Genomic DNA, 6,277 nt, shown 5'->3' with positions numbered 1-6,277 from the left:
AATCCTTGTTTTCTTGTTGTCTCTAGCGGCGTTACCCGCCAACTCGAGAACTTCGGCCGCCAGATATTCCATTACGGCAGCTAAGTAAACGGGAGCACCGGCCCCTACGCGTTCGGCATAATTTCCTTTCCTTAGAAGTCGGTGAATACGACCGACAGGAAATTGTAATCCCGCACGATTGGAACGAGACTTCGCCTTTCCCTTCACTTTTCCGCCTTTACCACGTCCGGACATGTTAATCTCGATCGTTGTTAGATACTGCTCACCTTTAAATCAAAAACGGTACTGGAAATTTCTTACAGATCGGCCTGGAATTTTGTCCGCGAGCCAAACTCGTTATATCATACGCGACCAATCAGACTCTAACTCGGGCTATGGGCGGGGCTTAGAAGTGTTCCTTCGAATGTTATAAGTTCTAGAATTAAAGGCATTTTTTTAGTTAAGTACTCTTTGAGGTACGTGAGACGTCGGGATTTTTATTTCGAAATGCCACCGAAGACAAGCGGTAAGGCGGCCAAGAAAGCCGGAAAAGCCCAGAAAAATATCTCTAAGAGCGACAAGAAAAAGAAGCGCAGGAGGAAGGAAAGCTATGCGATTTACATATACAAAGTTTTAAAGCAGGTTCATCCCGATACGGGTATCTCCAGCAAGGCCATGTCGATCATGAATTCTTTCGTGAACGATATATTCGAAAGGATAGCCGCCGAAGCGTCGCGTCTCGCCCATTACAATAAGAGATCAACGATCACGAGCAGAGAAATCCAAACCGCCGTTAGGTTATTGTTACCCGGTGAGTTGGCTAAGCACGCCGTTAGCGAAGGTACCAAAGCAGTCACCAAATATACCAGTTCTAAGTAAATTAATTCACATACCTATGTGTGTTTCAATATACTACTTACCTGCAAAATCGGTTCTTTTCAGAACCACAATTGGATATACATTTTAAAAAATGAAATGTTAAACAGTAGCTGACATTTTATAAAAACAGAATTTTCAGATATATATATATATATTGTAGTTATTGTATTGAATTATATTATATCATTATAATCTGTTATATAGTAAGTATATAGAATAAGTTTTGTAAAAATGGTACGGCCCGAGATTGTTATTTAAAAATAAGGTAAAGTATTTCTGGAGTGACTTCGAAAATATGTGTATTCATTTTTATTACGTTTATGACTATATGATAATTAATTTATTTTTCCTAACTGTGGCTAATTGTGGATTGTGGCTAATTTCTACACGATAAGTATTAATCACGGGAACGTCTCGAAATGAACAAATAGGAACTGTAATTAATCAAGAATTTAGAATGGAACTATCGTCCTAATATAATGAGGATCGTCAAAGAGAAGATACTTTTTTTTTCGTTTACTAGGTTGACCTTGCTTGGGGACAGTGGAACTCAGTGGAAAATCGCTGATGGTGGGTGAGGAGGATAGGCCTGTGGTCAGAATCGATATCTTGGAGTACTTGCAGGTCAGAGGCTTGATTCGAATTTTGATAGATAAAAAAGTCAATTATTGTCGGTCGATTGGAGGAGTAGTGAGTTGGTTCGCTTGGAGCAATAAGCCCAAGTTCCAACTCATCTATTATCCCGGCCGATAGTAATTCTTCCAATAGCTGTGTGGTTGATGGCGTTGAAAATGGCCTGAAAATCTCCTTGGTCATCTGAATATGTTCCGAAGAGTATTTCGCCAATGGAGATCGGGTTCGTGTTCTAGTGGAATCCAGACCAGCCAGACGACTGTTATCTTGAGTTCCCCGTACATGAGTGGGGGGAGGAATTGGTCTTTTGGGTTTGGTTGTTTTTGGAGTAGGTCGGCACTTGCATCCCGAGTAATTTGCGGTGTATGGTTCTCAACAGTTGGTGCATTTCGGCGGGGAATTTCTGTCTTTGGGACTTGACGTAGGCCGGAGTGGCTTTACAGTTGGCCGATGAATGACCGTAGAATTGGCAGTTAAAACGTTGAACGCGCCTGCCGTTGCCGCGCTGGGCTTGGACTTTTACCACCTGATTCATTAGGCGGTCGACCGCGAAGATACGGCGTTCCTCTCGAGGAACCGACCAACATGGATTGGATTGAAACCGAGCTTCATGAGCGCGGTTCGGACTTCGAGTTACCATTACGTCGAGAGAGAAATATAATATATTAGCTGACCCCGCAGACACTCCGTACCCTGTACTCAATGGATAAATAAAGGATTCATTCTATCAAATTCTTCGTTCAAATCACTTTCGAATCATCCTTAGGAACATTCTGATATCGGAAAACCTTATCCGTAGTCGATAAACGATATCTAACGGATGAATTATAGAAAATGGCCAATAAGCGGCAAATATCCGATCGTAAGGGTGCACCATCGTTTCGGCGAATCATTCTTTTGGAATCTTACGTTCTACAAGCAAAACATTTATTCATAGGTATATACCGATAATAACGAACGGGCCGACGTAACAACCTAAAATGTCCTGAAATACGTGAGAACAGTTTTACTCCGATCGCCGTATCGATATGTGACAGTATCCATCCTATGAAGGATCTTTACATTCTACTAGCATAATTTTATGGATCGGAATTTTCCGACTTTTAAAGAACGTGATCGGCAGTCTAGAAACGGCCTGAGGACGTATTAACACGAGAGGTTAAAATTATTGCTTTAGAAGTTCACGTTGTCTAAAGCTAAAGTTTATTCATCGGAACATTCCGATAATAACGAGAACGGGCAGACGTAAAAACGAAAAATTTGCGCAACGTCCGTATAAACGATCTGTTCTAAAACACCCATACATTTCCGATAGCTGGCGAGAGACCCGCGCTTAAATCGTGTGCGCTTCTACGTGGGGCGATACGAGAGACGGATACGACGGGTCGGGTCGACCGGCGCTGTGACACTTTTACCGAGTGGCTTTTGATCAGCGAAGGTGGTATTACATATTATATGTTAATATATAAGATCCGAACCGTATTTTTTTATTTATCTAAATAAAAAGCGTATTTCGTCGTGTTATTATATATTCGTAACGCTCTCGCGATTTTGTATCGTCGTTTCGTTGTTCTTCCTGGTCGGTTTTTTTCGATATATCGGGAAGCGTACGACGACGACGACGGTATCACTGCGAGATCGCGAATTCGGCGGGAACATTCGGCTTCGTTAGAAGAAGATGATCCACGATTCATATGCGATTGGAATTATTATTTTTATGGACGTATCGGTTTTTCATCGGAACGTTCATAAAACAGCAACACATTTTGCGATAGCTCTCTGCTCTCCGAGCGAGAATAAAATAAAAAATCACGAAACGTTTCTCGTACGAGGTTTCCTTGTCGCTTTATATATTTCTATCTAGCGAAGGGTTCGGAGAGAATGTTTTTCGAGGTCTTATAAACGCCGAACGATATTTTGCGGCATCCAATTTTCGACGTAGTCGACGATCGTCGTCGATAATCGAGATAATTGGGTGCCTAGTCGATCGGTTGTGTATAAAAAAAACAAAAGATGTGTCTAAGATGATGATATCGTTTTGTTTTATTAGACAACTAATATTAAAATGTAAGAGCGTGGCGCCTCGGACCGGTTTTTCCGTCGTCTAGGCGCGCTATCATGCACCTCCTTTTTATTAGTCGTCGATATATATTATATATCGTCGTCTTACGCACACGTTTCTTTATAAGTCAAACTTATAAAATAAACTGTGTCTGTATTTGTTTTATCTGCTTCGTGTCGATAAAATAATAAGAACAGTTCCCTGGTTGATCCTGCCAGTAGTCATATGCTTGTCTCAAAGATTAAGCCATGCATGTCTCAGTACATACCGAATTAAGGTGAAACCGCGAAAGGCTCATTAAATCAGTTATGGTTCCTTAGATCGTACCCACAATTACTTGGATAACTGTGGTAATTCTAGAGCTAATACATGCAAACAGAGCTCCGACCAGAGATGGAAGGAGTGCTTTTATTAGATCAAAACCAATCGGTTTCGGGTTCGCGCTCGTCATCGTACAACTTGGTGACTCTGAATAACTTTAAGCTGATCGCACGGTCTCGCACCGGCGACACATCTTTCAAATGTCTGCCTTATCAACTGTCGATGGTAGGTTCTGCGCCTACCATGGTCGTAACGGGTAACGGGGAATCAGGGTTCGATTCCGGAGAGGGAGCCTGAGAAACGGCTACCACATCCAAGGAAGGCAGCAGGCGCGCAAATTACCCACTCCCGGCACGGGGAGGTAGTGACGAAAAATAACGATACGGGACTCATCCGAGGCCCCGTAATCGGAATGAGTACACTCTAAACCCTTTAACGAGGATCAATTGGAGGGCCAGTCTGGTGCCAGCAGCCGCGGTAATTCCAGCTCCAATAGCGTATATTAAAGTTGTTGCGGTTAAAAAGCTCGTAGTCGAATTTGTGTCTCGCGCCGCCGGTTCATCGTTCGCGGTGTTAACTGGCGTGTTTTTCGCGAGACGTCCTGCCGGTGGGCTTAGTCGTGTCGCGTCGCCGTCGCGCGTGCGTTTCGGCGTGCGTGTTGTGCGCGTCGTGGTTACGACGGCCCAACTCAATCCTGCCGCGGTGCTCTTTACTGAGTGTCGAGGTGGGCCGGCACGTTTACTTTGAACAAATTAGAGTGCTCAAAGCAGGCTAAAATTTCGCCTGAATACTGTATGCATGGAATAATGGAATAGGACCTCGGTTCTATTTTGTTGGTTTTCGGAACCCCGAGGTAATGATTAATAGGAACGGATGGGGGCATTCGTATTGCGACGTTAGAGGTGAAATTCTTGGATCGTCGCAAGACGAACAGAAGCGAAAGCATTTGCCAAAAACGCTTTCATTGATCAAGAACGAAAGTTAGAGGTTCGAAGGCGATCAGATACCGCCCTAGTTCTAACCTTAAACGATGCCAGCTAGCGATCCGTCGACGTTCCCTAATATGACTCGACGGGCAGCTTCCGGGAAACCAAAGCTTTTGGGTTCCGGGGGAAGTATGGTTGCAAAGCTGAAACTTAAAGGAATTGACGGAAGGGCACCACCAGGAGTGGAGCCTGCGGCTTAATTTGACTCAACACGGGAAACCTCACCAGGCCCGGACACCGGAAGGATTGACAGATTGAGAGCTCTTTCTTGATTCGGTGGGTGGTGGTGCATGGCCGTTCTTAGTTGGTGGAGCGATTTGTCTGGTTAATTCCGATAACGAACGAGACTCTAGCCTGCTAACTAGGCGCTTTTTGACATCCTAAAGGCCCGCCGGCCGCGTTGCTTTCGGGTTTCGCGGTTCGTGCGCGGTTTTTACTGTCGGCGTACAAACTATTCTTCTTAGAGGGACAGGCGGCTTCTAGCCGCACGAGATTGAGCAATAACAGGTCTGTGATGCCCTTAGATGTTCTGGGCCGCACGCGCGCTACACTGAAGGAATCAGCGTGTCTTCCCTGGCCGAGCGGCCCGGGTAACCCGCTGAACCTCCTTCGTGCTAGGGATTGGGGCTTGCAATTGTTCCCCATGAACGAGGAATTCCCAGTAAGTGCGAGTCATAAGCTCGCGTTGATTACGTCCCTGCCCTTTGTACACACCGCCCGTCGCTACTACCGATTGAATGATTTAGTGAGGTCTTCGGATCGACACGCGATGGCGTTTCGGCGTCGTCGATGTGTAGGAAAAGATGACCAAACTTGATCATTTAGAGGAAGTAAAAGTCGTAACAAGGTTTCCGTAGGTGAACCTGCGGAAGGATCATTACAGTGTGTTGTTATGCCTATATATATATAATAGGTAAACGTACAAGTCTGTAAAAATCATTGTCGAACGTTAAAGAGCCATCTACGAAGTTCGGAAGTTCCGATCGAATTTCGACGTCGTCAACGTAGCTGTTTTCGGGTACCTATAATATATGGTTTTAAAAGATGTACGCCCGAAAGCGGAGATATATACGATGAAGATGTTGTTATATAGGACGACGAGTAATAATCGTCGGCCTACGACGGATTTCGTTATAAATGGACAAATCGAGCGCAAAATAAAACGATTTTGCCAATTATATTTCTAATCGACGTTTCGATCCTCATATCGACGAACATATACGATGATCGGTAATGTGATTAGTTTACGAAAATCTTATCACCCTTCGTTTGTTTCATTCCAAAAGGGTGAGATTTAGTTTACGAAAATATTGCCAAACTATGATCAGCGTATGCTCTTTTGTTGTCGTACGAGGTGAGACGACGAAAATTTACAACGAACGTCACCATTTCGAGTAGTCTGTCTCCGCTCCTCTCG

General features: G+C 44.1%; 1 non-coding gene across 1 annotated transcript; it reads left to right on the top strand.

Moving 5' to 3' along the window:
* Positions 1–3,751: 3,751 nt before the first annotated feature.
* LOC143206371 (small subunit ribosomal RNA) lies at positions 3,752–5,740 on the top strand. Its single transcript, XR_013008346.1, has one exon. It is a non-coding gene; the product is annotated as a small subunit ribosomal RNA (ribosomal RNA).
* The last annotated feature ends 537 nt before the right edge of the window (positions 5,741–6,277 follow it).

This window comes from Rhynchophorus ferrugineus, unplaced genomic scaffold (genome assembly GCF_030347505.1).
Source record: "Rhynchophorus ferrugineus isolate W39M unplaced genomic scaffold, kcgeb_rfMv2 rfM662, whole genome shotgun sequence".
Lineage (NCBI taxonomy): Eukaryota > Metazoa > Arthropoda > Insecta > Coleoptera > Curculionidae > Rhynchophorus > Rhynchophorus ferrugineus.
Note: the sequence above shows the minus strand (reverse complement) of the source record. Positions and strands in the feature narration are given on the sequence as shown.